The 24,095-nt window shown below is 46.6% G+C and overlaps 1 pseudogene; it reads right to left on the reverse strand.

The window, feature by feature from the left end:
• Positions 1-245: 245 nt before the first annotated feature.
• Positions 246-1,770, reverse strand: LOC148019752 (germin-like protein 1-1 pseudogene; annotated as a pseudogene).
• Positions 1,771-24,095: the final 22,325 nt, after the last annotated feature.

Raw genomic sequence — 24,095 nt, forward strand, 5'->3', positions numbered from 1 at the left:
GCGTGGTGTGAGTACGCGTGAGTGAGGGAGCCAATGAGTGAGAGTGAGTGAGCGAGCGAGCATGTGCGTATGTGTGCTGAGCAAGGGTTGGGGGAGGAGGGGATTTATCTCCCAACACCATTGTGTGAAAGATAAGTTGATTTAAAGATACCTTCTAGCATCACAAAAAGCAAGGTTTGAGGCTCTTTAAACGAAAAAATAATATTTAAGTACTCCATTGCTTAGTGTGCGTGCTCTAGAAGCCAACCAAGCGAAACTTCTTAACAAATTAATGTAGGGTATCGAGAAGTTAAAATGTTTATCTAAACTTTGGTGGCTCGATCACGATTCGGGTATTGTGTGGTAGTTTTAATGCTTTGGGGTGTTTGTCGTGTGTATCAAAAAGTAGCTTTGAAAGTTTCGCTCTACATCGGGTGGATATGAGCAGTGCTCATAGAAAACCGTCCTTTAGTGTAGTTTTTCGAGGCAACATTCTCAAAAAACTGGTCGAAATTGAAGCTTGTCTTGATGAAAACCGGTTGTTTTTAAAGCATTTTAGTTATAGAACCGGCTATTTCCCTCTCAAAACCGGATGGAGTTAAGCCCAATCCTTTTTTCCATTGGATGGGGAAAAAGTTTTTCGCGAGCACCGGATATGAGGATGTTGGAAGGTTGGAGTTCTTGATTATGGATAAACAAGGAATGTTGCACTAACAAACATTGCATGAAAGCTGTAGCATCACAAGCTACATAACATAAGATCATAATGGTGTGATAAGACTCAAAGAGGATAATTTGGGGGGGGGGGGAGCTTCCTCTTTAACTAACGGAAAGCCTTCTTTAGGTGCTCGACTTGTTCGTGGGATAGCCGAAAGGCCTTTTCCAGGACCGTGTCGGAGAGGGGCGGGTGCGCGCCGAAGAGCGCGTTGGCCACCAGAGAAGCCCCGGGGTTTTGGCTGTTGAGGCTGGAGAGGGTGAGGGCCTTGCCGGGGCCGGTGTTGAGGATGAAATGCAGGAGCCCGCGCGGGAAGACGAAGAGGTCGCCGGGGCGCAGGGTTTCGGCGAAGAGGGTGTTGGTGGTGTCCACGAAGCCCACCGAGAGGGTGCCAGAGACCACGAAGAGGGCCTCGGAGGCGCGGGGGTGGACGTGCGGGGGAACGAGGCCGCCCTTGGCATAGTCGATGCGCAGGAAGGAGAGGCCTTGGGTGTTGAGGCCGCCCACGGAGGCGGCGGAGGCCAGGACGGGCGCGATGCCCAGCGGGTTGGAGGTGTTGCCGGGCGCCGCCAGGAGGGAGCTCTTGAAGTCGGAGGCGCTCACATGGGCGGGGCTCTTGCAAGGGAGGAATCCCGCGCTGCCCAGCTTGCTGGTGTCCGTGACGCAGTAGTCCTGCAAGGGGTCCGGGTCGCCGCCCATGGCCAGCTCATGAGCTGCGCCCACTAGCAAGACAAGGAGCAATGCGGCGGAGGAGGAGGGGAATGGAGCCATAGCTACACAGAGGGAGAGGGAGAGGGAGAGGGGGAGGGAGGGAGGCTTTGCCACGGTCTCTCTGATCCCTCTCTCTCTTCCTCGATTTTATATAAGCCGCTGCGCGCGTGTGTGTGTGTGTGTCTCTCTCTCTCTCTCTCTCTCTCGGAGGAAGAAAGCCAACTTATCGCTTGTAATACGCGATCGAATGCGTCCCGCTTAAGCGAAATCCAATCTCCTGTCAAAAAGTTGACGACCCCTTCTTTGCTTCCTTAAGCCACACACCCCCCGCGTGCTCTCTCTCGCGGCCATCCTCTCTCTCTCTCTCTCTCTCTCTCCTCTTTTTCTCAAAGGTTCCCTCATAATCAAGTGTATGCACCATCTTCTTAGCTGGAACACCAATGTTGATGGCCTCCAAGGTGGAGAGTAGTACTCACATAATCAAGTATATGCACCATCTTCTTAGCTGGAACACTACTCTATCAAAAATGTTGATGGCCTCCAAGGTGGAGAGTAGTACTCACATCTAACCTAGGCTTCCTATGGGGCATACTAAAAAGCAAGGCCTGCTAGAAGTTGTCCCTTAACACTTGCATATGCCAAATCACGTTCCACAAACTTGAGAGGTGCTTGATTATATTTCTTGTTCTATATTTATGATGTGTAGTTTTTGCTTCAATCACATGAACAACCACACATGCACGCACACACACCCCCCCACCTCTCCTACCATATGTTTGTAGAAATGTACTGTAATCTTGTGATATACATCTACTAAACAATCCCTTGCATATTAGAAGTTTTGATCTTCATCCAACTTGCCCTTGCTATCATCATCATTGTCAAGTTCTACTCCTCACACCCTCCATCATCAACATCATTGTCATCATCATTGACATCGTCATCATTGTCATCATCACCATTCTCATCATCATCTCCTTCTTCTTCCTCTTGTTATCCTCCCCCCCTCCCCCTCCCTCGCTTTATGCCGTCATGTATGCTTGCACATGCATAAACCTAAAATATGATTATATATTCATGGATGTACAACAATTGCATGCACAAGTGTGTGCATGCATGTGTTGATGTATGTATGCACACACAAATGTGGATTTGTTTTGCTTTGCTACTTCAAATTCACATTATTTGATAGTGTTCGAATCGAATCATATGACAAAAATGTGGATCCCTACTTTCGTTCCCCTATATCTCTTTCAAAAGATACCAAAGCAAACACATGCTATGCTTCATTTTGTAAACAACTCTTTCTGATTTTCCTTTTTCGAAAGATAGGCCAAAAGAAACTTTTAACATGGCCCAACCACTCTTTAAAGTAAAAAGAGAAAAGCATCATTCCATTAGGCTATCCAACCTACCAATCTAATCATTTTGTTTCGTCTTGAACTATTGAGTCAATCAAACTATTCAATTCATTCCACTTTGTTCATAGTTTCACTCAAGATTCCTTGACAAATACTTTTCTTCCTTGATTCCATTAGGCTATCCAACCTACCAATCTAATCATTTTGTTTCGTCTTGAACTATTGAGTCAATCAAACTATCCAATTCATTCCACTTTGTTCATAGTTTCACTCAAGATTCCTTGACAAATACTTTTCTTCCTTCATTCCAAATAGGGCCTTTACAACTCAGCCTATGTACATATTTTAAGTAAGATTGGGACAGATAACTATTTACATACATCCATTATATTAAAGAAAGGTAATTGTCTTGAATGCAAAATCAAACTTTGCTCACCCTCACCTAGTTCATGTATGCCTCATGTTGATTCTTTTGTCCCAAGATTCACCTAGAAATGACAAATGAAATGTCTTATTATTTTTGGAGTGTGAAGTTCTAGAGGAGGTAAGGGTGTATGTATGATACTCTTTTAAATACAAAAAGTTTTCACATGCAAGACTTGTAAGTGAAACATAACCATGTTCACTATTTAGGGAGCTCAATGAATTAGTTTGTACTTTTTGATGGTTTAGAAAGTAAGAACACAAGGTGACATTTAAAAGGTGTTGTTAAATATATTTTTATATGTACTAATTTCAAGATATGAGTATCTCCATGTAGAAATGTGTGTGGTATCCACAAAAAAATAGAAGAGACTTTCAAAAAAGAAAAAAATTAAAGTTTTGAAACCTTACAATTTGCCAAACTTTGTCATAAAAATGCAACACATGTCTAGATAGATTCACAACCCTCTTTATGATTGTAGGTTCAAGTTATTGTCCCTCCTTAAATGTTTTTGTGAACATTGAATGGGTATAAGATCATTCTTTTAGACTCCGCATGTGTGGATGGGCCTACTTAAGTCCAAACAAGCTGACCATTCAAGGTTGTAAATATGGTGTGCCATAAGGAGAATACATGAAAAAAATATTTATGATCATTAATAATTGACTCGAGTGTATAGGTCACCCAACATCTAGCCTTTCTGAATTTCATGTGCCATAAGGATTGAACTATTCAGTTCATGACATATAGCAAATTGCTCTTCAAGAATCTAACCACATGTCAACATGTTGAAATCTCACTTACATTTCACCCTTTTTCTATGTGTATTAAATTGAATATCATTGTTAGATGTGATTAGTACACGTATAATATCTAAAATGCATAATATGCTTTCATTTGGGCATCTCGTCATTTAGGCCCTATGTCTAGGTGTGAGTGGAAAATTACATTATCTTTACTTCTAAGTAATCAATACTTAGACATGGTGCTAAAAGCCATGATCACTCTCATAAAAGGAGGATTTATTAATTCTCCTAGGTGAAACTTCAAAAGGAAAACGGCAATAGGCCTCACCTTTTAAACACGACAATGATTCAAGTGTGCTTTTCATCCTGCTCCTAATCAAGGCAATCAGTCCAACCTAGCTCCTTCCAATTCCTTTATACAAGAAGATGGCAATCATGAGCAAGGTCTCAATGAAATTTGGTTCCTTCTACTTTCTATCTTTGCCATGTTGTCTTTTCTATTGCTATTGATAGGCATCATCATCTACAAATTGTTGAGCTCGTGCAAGGAACTCAACATCTATTGCAAACACAAGATAGACATGGATTCCTTGCTAATCCCCCACTTGCAACAACTGAGCAAGAAGGGGGCTTAGAAGAATATGATGGCAAGCGTTGGTCTTTGTAGCTAATTTTCTTCTCATGGCCATATAGGACTCTCACCTTTCACATCTAGGTCCAATGCTTGCTTTTTGTCCCGTTTTGAAAGGACTATTGTGTAAACTTCTTGTATAAATAATAGGAGCTACCCTACAACAAAGGTATATATATTTTCCCTTGTAATACAAATATATATTTGCTTTGCACTTGTGGCACTGTTCTTTGAATATTTTAATGTTTTTGCTTGCTACATTTCCAAATATAGGGAAGTTATAAGAAAAATGTATACTAATTAGCACATGGGCAAGCTATTGCTAATTAGAACACAACCGTGCAAAACTACTATAACTAGAATTTATGTTCATGAAACTCAACTCTTCTAGCTAGTGAATAGCCACCAATTTGTAATGCTTTGCTCAACATATCATGATGTCCCTCATATGATATTGCATTGTATGGTCTTCCTTATCAGAAATGGCTTCACAATCATCCAAGAAATACAACACATGATAATCCCATCATGGAACATACACTTTTTGTTGGGGGTAAAGGCGCCTCTGCCTAGCTGCCCGTGTATCACTACACTGATACTACCCGCCACATCACACTATAGGTGGTGGGCGCTGTTAACCCCAAGTCGAGATGGCGGAAAAAGGAAGAAAAAAGTAGAAAAAAAACATGGAAAAAGAGCATAGACACGCAAGCGACCTCCAAAGCTAAGCCAGGCAAAAAGCGCAATTTTAAATGAAAGGCGCCTCAAAAAACTTGAAAAACTCTTGTAAAAGAGCGCCATGCTCCCTCCTATGCCAATTGTAAAATATTAGACGGGTGTAGGCTAGAGGCATAAGACTAGAAGAGGAAAATGGAAAAAGGACATTGCCACAATGGCCGGTCATGTAAAAAAGGGATGGGTGCCCATGGGATTTTAGGGCTTGTATATAAAGTTCAAAAAATAAATGGAAGATCATTCTTTGGTGTGTGGCTAACAAGAGCTCTCTTCTTCTTCTCTTCTCCTCATCTTCTTGCTTGTGTGTGCTCTTGAGAGAGGGAGTGTGAGAGTGTGAGGGAGTGAGTGTGTGAGAGTGAGGGATCAAGAGGGTGAAGCTCTTCACCATCTCCTCTTCTCTTCTTCTCTTCTCTTCTCTTTTCTTGCGCCGCGTGCGGCTATGGAGGATGGAGCTTGGAGATGGAGGAGGCTTGAGGATGCTTGAGCTCGCATCTAGGATCGTGGAGCTACCGGGGTGTGCGAGAGAGGAGGCAACTCGTATCGGCATCAAGGTAAGCTCAATATAGTCATAGGATCGAAGGCGCGTTGGCTAGGTGAGAGATAGCCATTAGAGCTTGCTTGAAACGCTTGAAGCAATAAGTGGTCCGTGGGTCTTGGCGGTTGAGCGTGAGCTCCCACTACATTTTGGTTCTATTGCCGGGACCAACGGATTCAAGCTTGAGCATTTTCGCGCCTCATATCGAGCATCGAAGTAAGGGATTCATCCCCAAAACGGAGCTTGAGATAGGTAGGAAGTTTGGGTGTTTTTGATCTTCAAAACAAGTAAGTATTTTGGGATATTTTGTTTGTTTGATGATTGGGAAACATGGAGAAATTATTTCAGTTTTTTGCTTTCGATTTTTGTTGCATTTAGCGTAGGTTAGGATTAGGAAATCGCACCGGAGAAGGGTAGGGTTTACTGTTGCAAACAGGGCAAAACATGAAAAAAATCGTGCAAAAAATGGTAAAAAGCTCGCTTGTGATGCCTAAGACTGGCAAGTGAGTGATTGGGGGCATCAACACCATACCCGGGAAGGGGTATAAGAGCCAAGAGGCCAAGGGAGAGCTCATTTGTGACCATTTCACAAAGAGAGAGAGAGAGAGAGAGAGAGAGAGAGAGAGAGAGAGAGAGAGAGAGAGAGAGAGAGAGAGAGAGAGAGAGAGAGAGAGAGAGAGAGAGAGAGCCATTGCACGATTCGATGCGATTGCACCATTGACGAGCCTATCGCTCTATTCAGATATATGAATCCCTTCCCCTATCCCCCTAGATAGGATCTGGAGGTTTATGCTTGCTATTATTGATTAAATCGCAAGAATCGAGCAAAATCGACCTCTTGCTATCGTCGTCGCGCCGCGTTCGGCTTGTCTTAGCGATCGCTTCAAGGCCGAGCCCCAGAATCGGCCCTCGGCCCTCTTTCATTCAACCCACTCGGCCTGAAACCCTAATTGGCCCTCGGCCCTGACCTACTCGGCCCGTCCGAGTCGACCATTCAGACCATCGACTACTTCGGCCCTCGACCTGTGTGAGCCAAACCGTCTGAGCCAACCTGTCCGAGTGACTTTGTCCGAGTTTGCGCCTCGGCCCGTCTGAGTCTACCTTGTCCAAGTCAAGAATTCGGCCCTCGGCCCGTTCGAGTGACCCACTCGGACCCTGTAATTCGGACCAGCTGGGTCGAGTGTAAATTTTTATCAAATTCTTAGAAATTTGACCTGACCCGGCTAGAGCTCAGCAGCGCAAATTGTCGAAAGTCCTTCTGACGCTCATAACTTGATTCTGGCACACGGAATAGACGAAATCGTAGGGAGCAGCCGCTTAGCAGCTTGAAGTGGGCAGCAACGAGACCCAGAGACCTAGACGCAAAGTGCTGATCAGTTAAAACTTGATTGGCCAAAAACAAACGAGGCAACATATTAGAAAAACCCTGAACCTTGTCAAGGTGGCCAGAAAATTGACCAACAAGCCTATCATGCCCGAAACAAAGTGAGAGTGCGTAAGACGCTTCGAGATTGGTTGCTACACTCACCTTGAATTTCCGCACTTGAATGCACTTAAGGAAATTGAAAGCCTGATTGAGCACAAGTGCACGAGAAGCGACACACACACTGAGTGACCATAAATTGAGGATTGTATTCAATAACTGAAGGAACTCACTTAGATAAACCACTCAAGTAACCCACCAGTAGGAGAGGACCCAAGACGTAGACAAACCATCAATGCACGAAGTAGGACCAAGTAGGTGGCATCAACGACGTGGATTTGACAAATCTACTCAACCTGATCGACAGCTTGGTGGATCACGACAACACGACTATGGTAGAAGGAGGCTCAGACCATAGGTCTAATGAGGAACTTGACTTGAACATCTTCCCGGAGGCTATTCAGCAGCTACGATGCACACGCCCAGTACGAGCACTGCGGCAGGACGGCAGACGCTATCATTGCAGACCTAAAGGAAGAGAGAAAACTAGCCCACAAGGCTTTGCAAAGCATAGTCGAATACAATAGGGACCAGCAGGCTAGGAGCCAAAGGCAAAGCACGGAGTTGCGTGAGGTATAGTGAGTGGTGAACTTAGCAGGTAGATATCAAACAAATCATGAGAGAGCCCTAGAAGGAGACTTGACGTTGAGCAAGCTTCTTATGAAGCGACTGCTAGATAACACGGTAGTAGAGCAAAGTGCCGCGGTACTAGCGACATTGCTGCTTGCAGGATTAGGAGGGAACCAAGGCTCAAAGAGCCAGTCTAAAATCCCTATTGTTGCCAAGCAACTCGACAAATACCAACCCCACGATGATCCATACAGCTTTGTAGAGCAGTTTGAGCAAGTCTGCGAAGCCAACGACCTCAACGACTTGACTCAATGCTCTCAAGTATTCGGGCTCTGCTTAGGTGACAAGGGAAGGACTTGGTATACAAGCCTAGATGCCGTAGAACGAGCCAACTTCAGTGGCCTCAAGGATCTCTTCATTAAGAGATTTGCTTAGCCTGGATACTCCGATAATCTGCTAGTACGCTTGATAAACGTCAAGCAGAAAGAGAAGGAGGACATTCGCGACTACGTAACCCACGTGAGGAGTCTCTTCAAGAGAATCCCTATGGGCGAGCGACCGACTGAAAGAGTAGTTTTGACTGTATTCATCAGCGAAATTTGAGACGAGGAGTTATATAAGGCTTTGGCAGGCAATTCGAGCTTGCAGTAAGAAGCGCTAGCTAGAGTGTTTGAGGAAGCCATCAAAGTCGATGATCAGTTGAAAGAGCGGAGCTCGAACCTAGAAGAGACCAACTCCTGAAGCTCAGAGAGAGCGTTAGCCTCTAGTGAGCGATCAGTCCCATCATCCCAAGATAAGGGGAAGGCCATTGAGACAAACCAAGACTTGGCTGATATAAAGATGGATGTCGGAGCTTTCGCTCAACCGCCAAGACCCACGGACCGCTTATTGCTTCAAGCGTTCCAAGCGAGCTCTAATGGCTATTTCTCACCTAGCCGATGCGCCATCGATCCTACTAGTGTAGTGAGCTTACCTTGATGCTTGATCGAGTACCCTCCTCTCTTTTGCACTCCAGTAGCTCCACGATTCTTGATGCTAGCTCAAGCATCCTCAATCCTCCTCCATCTCCAAGCTCCATTCTCCATAGCTGTGCGCGCAAGAGAAGAGAAGAGAAGAAGAGAAGAGGAGATGGTGAAGAGCTTCACCCTCTTAATCCCTCACTCTCACACACTCACTCCCTCACACTCTCACACTCCCTCTCTCAAGAGCACACATAAGTAAGAAGGAGAGAAGAAGAGAGGAAGAAGAAGACTCCTTTTTCCACACACCAAAAGTATGAATTTCTCATTCACTTTTCAACTTTATATACAAAGCCCTAAATCCTTTTTGGGCGGTCATTCCCTTTTTCCTTTTTTACATGGCCAGCCGTAGCCTAGGCCCTTTTTCCCATTTCCCACCATTCTAATTTATCCTATTCCTAACTAATGCGTACACTTTGCACAGAAGTGAGCCTGGCACTCTTTTACAAGGATTCGGGAGCGCTTCCACATTTAATGGTGTGCCTTTCACTCTTTTGTTGTCTCGGGCGACACTAAGACTTTCCGAGGGTCATGCCCGAGCATTTAAATTTTTTAGGGTCTGGTTACCGGTCAAGGCGCCTTTTTCTGCTTTTATCCTGCGCCTTTTTTGCTTTTTCCTTTTTTTTTTTTTCATTTTCCCACTCCTCTGTGCTGTGGTAGACACGATAAACAATGGAGTTAGCCAAGTTGCAAGACATGTTAAGACGACCAACGTGCCCGCACGTCCAATGCGTGTACTGTGGCAGAAACCACTTGCCAACCGAGTGTCAAGACCCTAGGTCAAGACCTTGTGCTAACTGTTGTAGGTTCGGTCACGACGTCGCGCATTGTAGATTACCAAGAAGACTTTCGTACTCGCAACCCTACGGCCAGCCTTATCTAGTGAACATGCCATAGCCATTCTTCGGAAGGGGAGCCCCATCGGCCCTTCTTGCGCCTAATGACATTAAGCCAGCTGTTCCTAGGATGGACATAAATCCTATTGGCATACCTAGACCACCTGGTCCTTACGTGACCCATCCACCAAGCGATGCTCCAGTCCACTACGTAGAAGAACCAAATGAGGAAGAAACTTACATATACCCTTACGTCTCGCATGTGACGATGAGGGTAACGCTGTCCTCATGGATTATTGACATGTGCCGGTAATGGCGTTAGTAAGAGGATGAGGTAGAGGCCTAGGAGGGCAGACGTAGGATCCAATCACCTGTTGGACTTGTGGTCACCCAGATCATGTCTCATCACGCTGCCCTGAAAGGGAGCAGCAAAACAGAGACAAGGTTGACCAAAGGTGTGCTGAGTGCGGAATCACTCATCTCTTCGTTGATTGACCAAAGCGAAAGCTGTCTTCTAGCTCATCCAACGTACCATCTGTCCCATTGGGACTGTTTGGTGTCGAGAACCTCGATGGGGAGGCTACACCTATCCCATTGCGGGTCATGACCCGTGCCCAGACAAAGCAGGCCAGCATATCACTGCCAGGACCTAGCAACCTTGACGCAGCTTCGATAGGGAAGAAAAGTCGTAGGTAGAAGAAGAAGAGGTCGGAAGCTAAAATCGCATAAAAAACGGAGAGCGCTACAACTCTACATGTTGGAAAGAAGGTCTCTAACGCAGAGGCAGAGACTTCAGCCCCTAAGACAGCCGAAAAGGGAAGTGCTAAGGTAGGGGAATACCCGCATCTGAAGCGACAGTTAGAGGCCATAGAAAAAGTGAAGGAATGGGTGAAGGAGGCTCAAGAGCATCTAAAAGACGCTGAGCCTGTCATAGAGGACGAGATCGATGATCTTTCCAGCATAAGCACGTCAATCTCACCTCCTCAACCAAAGTCAGGAGAAGCAATTGCACCACAAGCAATGCCGCTAAGGCCAAGCCTTGATGCTACAGGGCCGCAGATCAGTCACGGCCACTGGCCAGGACAATCCAGGTTAGAAGAAAGATGAGCACCCAACGATCTCCTGACCACGTTGGTGACTACCCCTGTAACACTTAGCCTGGGAGATCTGCTTAGGCAGCATCCCACCCTATGGCAAGATCTTAAGCAGTGGGTTGAAGGGTGACCAGAGCAGGTCACAACAGACCCTCATGACCATGATGCAGAGGCGCAAATATCGAGTTTGACGCTGCACTGTATGCCTAAATCCTTACACGTCAATGCCTTCTGGGAAGGTTTCGAGATGCATGTGGTCTTACCGGTTCTAGCCCTAGGCAATACAATGAGAAAGGGAATCGTGGACATAGGAGCTGGGGTTAGTGTGCGTAGCGACGCAGTGCTTCAGACTTGGGAAAACCTGCCTGTCAAAACTGCTAGGTTTAATGTCACATTAGCAAACGGTATGAGAGTCAAGCCATTCAGGGTGCTTAAGTATTGGCCAGTGAAGATCACAGGTGTCCAATTCTCTGTGGACTTTATAGTCATGAAGGGAGTGGACTACGATATCCTATTAGGCCGACCCTGGATGCGCAACACTAGAGTCATCGAAGATTGGGGTAATGGCTTGATCTTCCTTGGCAATAGAACGGATGCCGTGAGAATAGAGATGGACACTTGGAAGACCTCACCAGTTGACTTAGATGCCATCTCTACTATGCTCAAGGATAATACCCAGGTCAAGAAATCCTATGGGCCCTTGACAAAGTATATCCCATGCTCAGAGGAGGAGTGGGATTGGATACACATCCTTGCTACAATCGACCTGCCGTTCTCAAATGATGAGGCATATGAACAAGCCATCAAAACAATCAGCAAGTCTAATGACACACCCTCCGTACCAGTTTGCATGATGGCAAGAACCCTTCGTGGGAAACCTAAGCCTTCAACTTCCAAGTCCCAACCAACAAAAGGAAACTCCAGGAGATACTGGAATACTTAACGAACAAGCTAGTTGGCAATCTAGTTGCAAACTTCAAACCACTCCAGGATCTCTTAGATGAATCCAAGTAGCAATGGACCAGAGTGCATGACTTAAACCTCATGTATAATTGGGCCCTAGTTCCTAACCAATGACAAGAGATATACCAAGCCCTAGGAGACGATAAGCAGTCTAACGAAGAGGATTCTAATGACGAATACGAAGACTGCCAATCCTTCAGTGATGAAAGTGAGGGTGAGGTAGATACCGTGGAATTCAACACTGAAGGACAAGAAATAGAGCAAATACGAGCAGACTCCAAGCCGCAGAAAAAGAGTAACTTCAAAATAGAGCAGGGAGTCATGTGCATGGAATGTGATCGTGCCTGGTTGGAACACGTAGGAGCCATAGACCTTGAGCAAGTAGGCCTAGCCAGGAATGACATCAATGCTTAGGACATAGTCGCCATCCGAACTGTGCCCACTAGGGGAGACCACCTCTTCTAGCGAGGACGGGGAGTTCGACTCTGAGTCGGAGGTTAGTTCGGATAGTGATCCAGAAATCCCTAGGCCGCCCACGACCAGACATACCAAGGGGAAACCTACCTGTCCACCTGAGATGCATACGATTAAGGCAGAAAAAGGCAAAACAACCTAGGGATACACGAATGGAAGAACAACGAAAACCGCAGGACCTCCCTAAATGATTTACGAAATTCAAAAAAGGGGATAGGGTAGTAGTTCTGTTAGGTGCCAAGCGTCAAGGGAACATGAGCGAACTGATCGAGGGATCAGCCAAGGTCAAGGAGGTGAACCTAGCCCAGGAAGGGAAAACACCTCGACTAGTCTTCATTGCCGATGACTTGACTGAGGAAGAAGAAACGAGTCTTGTCGCTCTCTTGTGAGAGTACATAGACGTGCTCGCCTGGTCCTTAGAAGAGCTTAAGGGGGTAGATCCGAGTGTTGTAACTCACAACATACCCTAATGCTAGACACAACACCGGTCAAGCAGTGACCGTGCCCTATGAATCTAAAACACGCTCATGTTGTCAAAGAGGAGATTGATAAGTTGATGAGAGCGGGATTCATTTACGAAATTGAACACACAGACTGGGTATTGCCCATAGTCATCGTGATGAAGAAGAATGGAAAAATTCGAGTGTACGTCAATTACAAGAAGGTGAACGCTGGTACTAAGAGGGACAACTACCCATTGCCGTACACCGAGCACATGCTTGAGAGAGTGGCAGGCAAGGAAGCCTACAGTTTTTTGGACGGCTTCTCAGGGTACAACCAGGTGCAAGTGCATCCTGCGGAAAAGACTGCCTTCGCCACTGAGTGGGGCGTCTTTGCTTACATAGTCATGCCCTTCGGGTTGACTAATGCCCTTGCTACCTTCCAACGCCTCATGTGCACCATCTTTAAAGACATGCTTCACAAGGAGTTGGAAGTCTTTGTCGATGACCTCTGTGTCCACTCGACCTGGATCGAACACTTAGGCAAACTCCATGCAGTCTTTGAGCGGTGTCGCTTATATCCTCTCTCCTTGAACCCCTTAAAGTGCCAGTTTTGGGTAAACCATGGATGCATCTTAGGGCACGTGGTGTTGAAGAACGGCATTGCCATTGACTTCTCGAAAGTCAAGGTTATTGTTGACCTTCCACCCCCAATCAACTACAAGGGAGTTCAATGCTTCCTAGGCCATACGGGGTACTATTGGTGGTTTGTACTGAACTATGCATTGATCGCCAGACCTTTGTACAAGCTGCTGAGACCGAGGCATGCCAACAAGCATATGAAGAGTTGAAAAAGGCTCTAACCACAGCACCAATTCTACGAGCCCCAGATTGGACCATTACTTTCCACGTGCATATCGATGCTTCTAAGTCTGCCATGGGGGCAGTGTTGTGACAACCTGGCGAACATAACTTAGAATATCCAGTGAGCTTTGCTAGCAGATAACTCACTGAGACGGAAATGAACTACTCGACGACAAAAAGAGAAGGATTAGACATGGTGTTTGCTGTGAAGAAATTCTGGCACTATCTATTGGCCACACCTTTTACCTTTTTTGTGGACTATCAAGCCCTGCTCTATCTAGTAAACAAACCTTGCGCTACAGGACGCATAGCTTGGTGGCTTCTCTTGCTCTTGGAATTCGACTTCCCGTGGTTGTACGAAAAGGAAAACAGCACTACATGGCTAACCATATGTCACGCATTTCCATGGGAGAAGCCGCTGGACAAGGCATTGTTGATGAATTACCCGACGCCCATCTATTTAACCTGTCCAACAAGAGAGATTTATTCAAGGCTGATCTAACGTCATATTGGGCGGATGACATAGTCCAAGTGCTCGAACATGGACTGCCTGATCGACCGATAGAAAAAGCCTGACTTAGGCTATTAATCCTTAAGATCCAGCCCTATCAGCTAATCGCAAGCCAACTCTATAGGCTGGGGCAAGACGGATTGCTGCGCAGATGCATATGCGAACATGAGATGCACGATGTGCTCTCAGAGGCATACAACAGCATTGCTAGAGGGCACTTTAGCGGAGATACGACAGCACGAAAGGTATTGCAATCTCAACTGTGGTGGCCCACGCTTTTCCGTAATGTAGCGTGATTTGTCAAGCATTGTGACGAGTGCCAATGGACAAAAGTCCCAATCTGCAAGGATCAGATGGAGTTTATCCCAGTTATTGCACGACAACCCTTCGAAAAATGGAGAATTGACTTCATAGGACCCATCAGCCGTGTGGCACAGTATTCATAGGCCAAGTACATCATTGTGGCCATGGACTACCTCATGAAATGGGCAGAGGCAAGAGCGACACGAAAAAACGACGTTAAGATGACTGCCAAGTTCTTATGGGAGCAAGTGATCTCGCGATTCGGCTGCCCCATCGAACTGGTCAATGACCAAGGCACGCACTTCATCAACGAAGTGATAGCGCATCTCCTGCCCACCTTTCTCATCATCCATCGCAAATCCTCGCCATACTACCCTTAGGCAAACGGTCAGGCAGAATCCATAAATAAGATTCTTGTCAATTTCCTGACCAAGGTGACCGGTCTCAGCCTCACGTAGCGACTGGGACAACAAGGTGATGACAACTTTGTGGGCTTACCGCACAGCTTATAAAACGGCTGTCGGTCAAACCCCCTTCAGGTTGACTTATGGAATTGAAGCGGTTCTACCATTAGAATTCTTCATTCCTAGTCTAAGAATAACACTTCAAGAACGATGGGAAGGGAAGGAGGCATGGACGCAATGCCTGGTCGACTTGAACGCCTCTTAGAGACTCGCCTTCTAGCCACCCATGCGCTTATATGTGAGAAGGCCTGACGCAAGAGTTGGTTTGACAAGCATGTCAAGCAGTGCAACTTTGAACAGAGCGACTTAGTGCTCCTCTACTCACTTAAGGGGCATAAGCAGAAAATGAAATTTAGAGGTCTTGGACCTTTCAAAGTTCGTGCGATCAGCCGCACAGGCAATGTCAAGCTTGAGACCTTAGACGGTGAGGGCATAGGCTTCTTCAATGGTAGTCATGTCAAGAAGTACTACCCTCTCACCCATCCTTTGCACGAGCCCCCGATGTTAGAACCGCCTGTCAAGATATGAGTGGCCACAATCACTGAGATTGATGATGAGGATGAGGAAGCCGTAGAGCCCGCATACCTCCATATCACGGTCACTGCAAAACAAACATGCGCTTTCAACGCTTTGATCAACGAGGGAGCAGACTTCAATGTCTTAACACACGATCATTGGACTCAACTTGGTAGACCACCACTTCAACCCACTAATGCGAAGTTAAGCCCATATGGGGCCCATTCTTACGCATTTCTTGGCAAGTGTAGAGCCGCCGTTTCTATCGAGTCTGAGACTGTCCCAATGATTTTTTAGGTGTTGCCAAATGCTAAAAACGCCGGTAGCATGGAGTCACTGCTGGGGCGAACTTTCAAAAAGCAGACTCACTGCAATGTTGATTATGAGTCACAATGCATCCACCTCGCAATAGGCAACGTTCACATTGTCACAGCTTTCAGTAAGGGCTGCGCGACCTCATCACTGTCCGCAATGCCACCGGTAGAAATATCCGTAACCAAGTCTAAGGAGAGGGGTAGTGCACGGCCGCCACCTCCTAGATTTCATAAATCACAGCCCACAATAGCAAAACCTAAGGCCCAACAGCCTAGATTCCAATGGCAGCCTAAGCAGCCGCAATCGTCGCCTAGGAGTCGACGCTTCTATCCTCATAAAACAAAAAACTCTAAATCTAAGAGGCCAAGACGCAGTCACAGAAAGTGCCGCATGATTAAGCAAAGATGTGTCCCTAAAGCCCTCTTGCATGCGCAAGGCTACTACGTGGGCAACACCTGGTTGTGGATCCCTAGGGCCTACACGGCCAAAGGCACTACTCATACGCCACCCTCAAGCTTGATTAGCCCAAGTTCCATAAACCCTCCAAACCATAAGCCGCAGTGCTCTCCAAAACCACAGCCATCCGAATCATCCATGCCTAAACCCAAGAGAGTCACACAAGCCAATCAGCCCAAACAACAGACTCCGTCACAAGAGTCATCACCCGACCAAGTCAACCGACTCCCCAAATCCAACCTGAATGCAGCAGTCCTTCCGTCGTGGCTGCTCCTAATCCACCCATAATCCAAGCAGCCCAACCGCGGACTCAAGAACACTCCCAACCGCAACTCTTCGTTGTCACAGGCTCTAGTTCTAGCAAACCTCGACCACCCATCGGCCTTACGCCCTCCTATGAATGCAAATCCTTTTTAGCGCTGGCTGTCGACCTCGCTGAGGACACCGGGGATGACGTGGTGGAATGCATTAAACGACTAGACACCACCTTCATGTCGCTACACTAAGCTACGACCGCTTGGACTTAGGACTATTGGAGGAACCCTTTGCAACTGAAGTTAAAACGATGCCATGCTCCTGGGAGACGTTTGAATTCGCATTTGCAAAAGCTTCTTGCTCCACTGCTGAATTGCTCAACATCGAGATCTCCAAGGAGCAAGCCATCAAACAACGCCTCATCACGTCATACGATCAACGAACCACTTCTGCTATCAATGATCAGGAAATCACAGCGTTATCAAAGCTCGCTGATACTGACTCCCCGTTCTTGAGGCATTTGTACACTCTTAGGCTGCAATGGGAAGTTGAAGGGTGCTGCATAATGACCAACGTTGAGTAGCACTGCACTATCAAAACAACGGAATACGATGCCACATATGTCGTACCAACCTCGTATAGAGTGTTAACCACTCTTCGGGGCCGACCCATGGAAGAACACATCAAAGGACACCCCTACCTCGATCACTTGTTGACTGAGGAAGAGTTACACATTGCTAGCCATGTCAACTCTGGTGACTTCCTAACAGATGTTCTCACATACATCATGCAAGTGGGGATTCGACCCTTTGATCTGGACCACGAAGCTCACTTAGAATACAACCCCCAGTTCTATGATTGGCTCCTTCACAAGTAACTCCTACACCACCATGCTGAACGCCCTTGCCCTTTTGACCCTAAATCCTAGGAAGGATTCTTCTCAAGCTGGAAGGGGAGGGGGTAAGGTGAATCAAATCACGCCAATCAAATCAAAATTAGTGAAACACATAAACATATATTATGAAAAACGGATGGGGTAGGAAAAAGGGCATGGAAACTTTGAAGTAAAGGGAAAAAATTCAAAGTCTGAAAAGGAAAATCTACATTGGTTCTTAATGAATTCATTCAAAAAGCATAGAGTTTTTCTTTTTCAGTAATTATCAAATTACTATGTGGAAAGCACTAATGAAAATTACCGTTTATGACAGGAACATAAAATGTCGCAACAATACCGTGCCCACCGACTCCCGTTCACGGAGGAGGAAAGAGCACAATATGGCATATCCCTAGAAAACCGCGCCTACAATCAACTAAAGTTTCAGACCATCCGGAACATCAAAGAAGTAGCGTCGAAGGAGGAAGCAGCCAAGAGAGTCGTCGAGCAGTGCAACCTCACCAAGTACCTGGAGAAATTTGCGCAAGAGCTTGACCACACGAAGTGTGTGGAGTTTCTCAGGACATATGACCCCGACCAGAAGTGCGGCACCGTGACGGTGGGAAGGGGAGAAAATGCTAAACAGGTATATGTGCACTTGAACCCAGCCTTGGTGGAAAAGAGAGGAGGTGCTAACCAATGACGGTATCAGCATCCACGACATCCCTGATGCTGAAGCCAGGCTACAGGCAAAGCTACTGCACGTGCTCTTCTCCAACCAGTGCTACAACGTCTTAATGCATCGAATCAGCGTGCTTGTGCTAGAGAATGTAGTAGCCCACACCTTAGATGAAGTCGACTGGAATGGGTATGTCCGCAAAACCATCGACCAGGTGGCTAAAGCACTGGCTTTGGGAAGTACGCCAGAGGTGGAGAGTCTCCAACTTCCAAGGCCATAGAAAGGAAGAAGGCCTCATCCAAGGCCTCATTTATCGGCTACGGAAGCATTTTGACTACCCTTATCTAGGAGGCAGTAAAGGAGACACAGAATGCAGAAGAAGGAGAAGGAGAAACACCGGATAGGTTGCCCCCTCACCAGGACAAAGAAGGGTCCACCGACAAAACCGAGACCGAGAAAGAAGAGGAAGAATAGAAAAGCAAGAAGACGACCAAGAAACCCAAGAAGAAAACATGCCAAAGGAAGAAAAAGGATGACGAAGGATGCAAGAAGGAGAAAGAGGACTTGGAAAGGGACAAAAAAGAATCCCTTAAGGAGGCCAACGAGAGGGAGAAGAAGAAGAAACAGGAAGAAGAAAAGGAAAAGGAGGAATTATAGAAGGCAAAGAAGGCATCAAAACAGGAGGCCGAGGAGAGAAAAAAGAAGGAAAAGGAAGAAAAAGACAAAAAGGAGGAAGAACGCTGAAAAATAGAAGCGGAAAGGCAAAGAAAAGCCGCTAAGGAAGAAGAGGAACTAAGAAGAAAGGAGGAAGAAGACCTGGCTGAGGCTACACACCGGTCTATCGAACAACAAAGCAGGGCAGATGAATTGGGGAATCTGAGCCCACAAAGAGAAGAAGGGCATGGTTCTAGCACACAGGCGCCGGAAATCGTGCCACCCGCTGTCATTGAGGGCAAGGGCAAAGCCCCAATTCACTCGATTCCTCCCCTCATGGTGCCTCCCACCGAACCAACCACCATCACCCCCAGCATCCCGACCAGTGGCGATGTTTCAAATTTCGTGGCATGGATGTAATACTTCTCATCAACAAAGAAATGGCCCAGGAACAAAGCACCAAAACTACGGCCACAAGGAAAAAGAGGCCAGTCCCACTGATGCAGAATCAAGGCAAGATCCTAAACGGTAGAAGGTGGAAGCCTTGACATCACCAATCCACACAACGATGACACCATCAGCTAACTCCGACAAGTACGCCGCCGAGCTACTCTCCCAATTGGAGAAAGCTAAGGAGGAACGAAAGATAGCTGTGGCTGAGTTGGCGGCTGAAAAGGAGTCAGTAGTGTCAAGATTGTGGGAGAGAAGGAAGGAGACTCACTTGTAGCTTTCTTGCTTGCACAATGGGGGAATACACACAGAGATGGAGTCTGAAAACAATTTTCCTCTTCTTAGTTGTGTAAGCCAAAAGAACTCTCATACAAAGAAATAGAAGAACCCTATATATGGGTCTCAAACCAAACTCAACTAACTAAGGTGGCATAGTAACTGAGCCACGAACTAGAGTAGATAAGGATAGCTGTCATGTAGCTATTATTCATGGGCGGTGTACCAACCGCATCTACAACTGACAAGTCGGTGACATAAATGCACAACGGTCACCCTGGCATATCACGAGTGGAGCTCGATATCTCAACAAGTAGTAGCTGCTTTCCAACTCGACAAAACTAGAATGATAGCCATGCAGCAAAGGGAGATCTCGGATCTCAAGCAAGAAGTGAAGGCTAATGACGATAGGGAAGAGCACTGGAGGCAGCTACTAGACAATGAAACACATGAACTTGTGAAAATGCAGAGAGAACACAAGCTCCTAATCATGCAGTATGAGGAGCTCATTGCAAAAACCGCCAAAGTCAAAGCGCTTATGGTTGAGCTCACTGCTAGGGATGAGGAAAGAAAACAAAACATGGAGTAGCAGAACGAGATCGAGTCCCTGACCGATCAGCTGAACTCCAAAAAAGAAGAACAGGAGAAACTGGTAAGAGAATGGGAAGACCAAGAACAAAGGCTCACGACCCTGGCTCTAAGGCAAGGAGAGAGCCTAGAAGAGATGAACAAGAGAGCAGAGGAGTGGGCCACGCAGAATGAAAGAAGGGTGAAGACACTGGCATGGCATGGCGCCTTGCTCTGGTGAAAAAAGAGAAGATCATCGCAGAGAACAAGGCAGAAGCCACCCAGGTGGCCTTCGGTGCCCAACAAAAGGCCTTCCTCAACACAATCATGGACACCACCCGCCCAGAGGAGGGAGAATCGTTGGAGGTGGCACAAAAGAAGCTTAACATTGCACGCATAGCCTTGCATACAGGACTGCAGATGCCACCCCAACCTGCGGAGGTTAGACTGAGCCTGGAAGAGCAAAGGAAATACCTACTGCTGGCCGACCTAACCCCCCAAGAAATAGATGCCATAGGATTTGAAGAGGAAGCACAACAAGGAGAGCGGTAGGGGGAGGAAGTAGAACTCAAATTTGACATGGGCAGATTTAGAGAGGATGTGATCCCACAACCCCCCTCACCGTAGTCTCAAGAGCAACAACAAGAGGACCCATCTGTAGAGAGACAAGCTGCACTTAAAGAGAGACGCAGGAAGTTAGTTGAAGAAGCCATGAAGCAGTTAAGGGCCAAGCCAGCCGTGGAGCCGTCCGCACCCCTCCCACCTTGGCCTGATGACATCCCAGCTGGATTCCACGCAGAGCTAGTGGTTTGGGAGAGACAAGAAAAAGAAAAGGATCCATTCACTTTTAGCGTTCTCCTGTCCAACAGCCTGCGGAGAGTCTTACCGCTTAAGGTGATGGAGGTGGTGATCACGATTGGTGGCCGACTAGGGCAAAAGTGGCTAGAAAAGAGAGAGAAGACCCCCACCTCTTGGGGAACTGAAGAGGCCGACTAGTGGCAAGACAAAGTTTTTGAAGTTCCACATACAGCACAGGGCTATAAAAGCCAACCCCTGTGGAGGAGGTGAGTATGCGACATTAGTATGCTCGCCTGGATGGCGTTTTATAACACGTTGCCCTTCATGTAGTATCCTTCGAACATGTCCTCCTCTTTAACTCAGAAAGCCTAGATGACTCTATGACACGCTTCCTCGCAGATTTCTCTTCATGCCCCGATCCAGCTTTTGTAACTACATGTAACTACCTTAGATTACTTAAGCTATTACTTAAGCAGGATCCAACTCCACAAGAGCGCGGCCTGCCTCCCCTCTTCTTCGACCCTAATGCCATTGATAGCTGTGCCATGGCTCGTCTAATGATGAGGGCTAGTCTCCTCCCCTCTTTTTGCCTAGCCCTCCTAGAAGACATGAATGATAGCCAATTTACTAGATGCAATCACCCTTTCCTCTCCACCACCTCTCTCCACGTCTGCATGAATCTGAAAGGATACATGCAAAGCTACCAATTTTCGAGCAAATCCATCCGACCCCCTTCCCCTCCTCATTCAGATGAAGAGAATTAGGCCCTGGCTGTCATTCCGCTACTGTAACTTAAAAAAAGAAGAAGTAAAAGCAAAGAAAAGAACAGCATGAAAAGAAAAGCACGAAAAACACTCTCCACTAACTAGACAACATAGCCCACTTGCAAAAGCACTTACCACCACATAAAACACGATCACTGCACCTAGGGGTTCTCAAGTTAGGCATGCTCGATGGCTTCGGTCGGCCGGCTCCACTCCTAACCCCCTAGCCCTTTTGCTCCTCCACTTCACGCTTAGGGTACATCAAGGGCAAGACATACCTAGGGAGGTAACATTCGCCTATGGTTAGACCTGTCACCTTAAGCCACTTGCACTACACCTCCCTTGGCATAAATGGGGTCCCCAAGTGTGGGACATCACCTAGGCTTGCCTGCGGTTAGACCCACCTCCCCATTCCACTAGCACGAGCATAATGCACTAACACAATGAGGAAGGCACTCCCCTTAGGAACAACACCGCACCTTCTCCTTTCAGGCATCACAAAAAGCAACAAACCACCAACTTCGGAGGCCCCCATCAACCATGCAATATCCATTTGGCTTCTCCGACAAAAATCATTTCACAGCTTCCATAAGCACCTGAGTCTCCAAGTGGCCCTCACCTTTACACCACTTGGCCAATTGCCTGTCAACCTACAACAACACAAAAGTGCCATGGGACTGGCACCCGTCTAGGAGGGGGGTAATGTTAACCCCAAGTCAAGATGGTGGAAAAAGGAAGGAAAAAGCAAAAAAAAACATGGAAAAAGAGCAAAGACACGCAGGCGACCTCCAAAGCTAAGCTAGGCAAAAAGTGCAATTTTAAATGAAAGGCGCCTCAAAAAACTTGGAAAACTCTTGTAAAAGAGCGCCAGGCTCCCTCCTGTGCCAATTGTAAAATATTAGATGGGTGTAGGCTAGAGGCATAAGGCTAGAAGAGGAAAATGGAAAAAGGACCTTGCCACAATGGCCGGTCATGTAAAAAAGGGATGGGTGCCCATGGGATTTTAGGGCTTGTATATAAAGTTCAAAAAATGAATGGAAGCTCATTCTTTGGTGTGTGGCTAACAAGAGCTCTCTTCTTCTTCTCTTCTCCTCATCTTCTTGCTTGTGTGTGCTCTTGAGAGAGGGAGTGTGAGAGTGTGAGGGAGTGAGTGTGTGAGAGTGAGGGATCAAGAGGGTAAAGCTCTTCACCATCTCCTCTCCTCTTCTTCTCTTCTCTTCTCTTTTCTCACGCCGCATGCGGCTATGGAGGATGGAGCTTGGAGATGGAGGAGGTTTGAGGATGCTTGAGCTCGCATCTAGGATCGTGGAGCTACCGGGGTGTGCGAGAGAGGAGGCAACTCATATCGGCATCAAGGTAAGCTCACTACACTCATAGGATCGACGGCGCGTCGGCTAGGTGAGAGATAACCATTAGAGCTCGCTTGAAACGCTTGAAGCAACAAGCAGTCCGTGGGTCTTGGCGGTTGAGCGTGAGCTCCCACTACAAGCGCCCGTCATCGTCACTTTATTCTTTATTCTTTCAGTGACAGTTTGAATAAAGGAAGGCCCGGTCACACATTGTGACCGTTGGAGTTCCCATTTGGTCTCTCTCTATTTATTGCTCTTGCTCTCCTGCCATAGCTCTTCAAAGCAAGGTTTGATCCTTCTCACCTTTCAACAGGTATTAGAGCATGGTTGCTTGAGCATTTCGACTTGCTTCATGACTCCTTTAGCTTCCTATCTATTACCTACAGTCATTGGGTCTCCTTCTCGGTAGCCATAGTCGACTCTCCTGAGCTGACGTCACTCCCTGACTTCTCGAGCACCTACCCAGCCCATTTGGGAACCCTCAGGGCTTTCTTTAGAGGTATTGGAGCTCTCTTTTGTTATTTTACTTCAGCCTATAGGTTTTGTGAAGCAGGGTAGCCATGTCCTCTTGCTTCTTGTGATGCCTACTCTCTACGGACTACTTCCCCAACCTTGCCTTGACCTTGCCCAGCCCTTCCACAGGCCTAGATTAGTTTGGGCCAGGTTGAAGACTTGCAAAAAAATCATTTTTTACTTTAGCCCTCCCTTGGCACTTATTGGCAACTTGAAAACGCTTCATTTGGCACTTGGAATACCCCCTTGATGCTCAAAATTGGTGGTTATCATTGGCATTGATTTGTGGACTGATTTACCTCAATCCAGGACTATTTTCCATAGTCCACATGCAGCCACAAATAGTGTTACATCAGCACTTTATGTTTATGCTTGGTTGGCACTGACATTGGTTGCTCGGTTTGGTCTCGAATGCACCTTGAATGCTAGGGGAATGCATACCTATGATGTGAGATACTTTTGGGGCTGAAATTACTCAATCATTGACTATTTTACACAGTCCATAGGTAGTCCAAAATAGGGCAGCAGCCCTCTATCATTACACTTTATGCTCATGCTACATAGTCATTTGATGCCCGATTATGCCTAGTTGGTGCCTATACATATGGGAAAGTATGCCTGTGGTTTGTCTATGGTTTTGAGATTGGATTGAGCCACTGTTTGCTCAGTTTTGGATGTTTATTTGCTGCTGAAATATTCAGGGCTAAAACTCTTTTGCTTATGTCTGGATATGCCTATTGCATTTGGGTTCTGTCTTGGATGTATACATTG

Source organism: Lygodium microphyllum, chromosome 19 (assembly GCF_053477565.2).
Source record: "Lygodium microphyllum isolate KBCC chromosome 19, Lygodium_microphyllum_v1.1.10, whole genome shotgun sequence".
NCBI classification, from domain to species: Eukaryota; Viridiplantae; Streptophyta; class Polypodiopsida; order Schizaeales; family Lygodiaceae; genus Lygodium; species Lygodium microphyllum.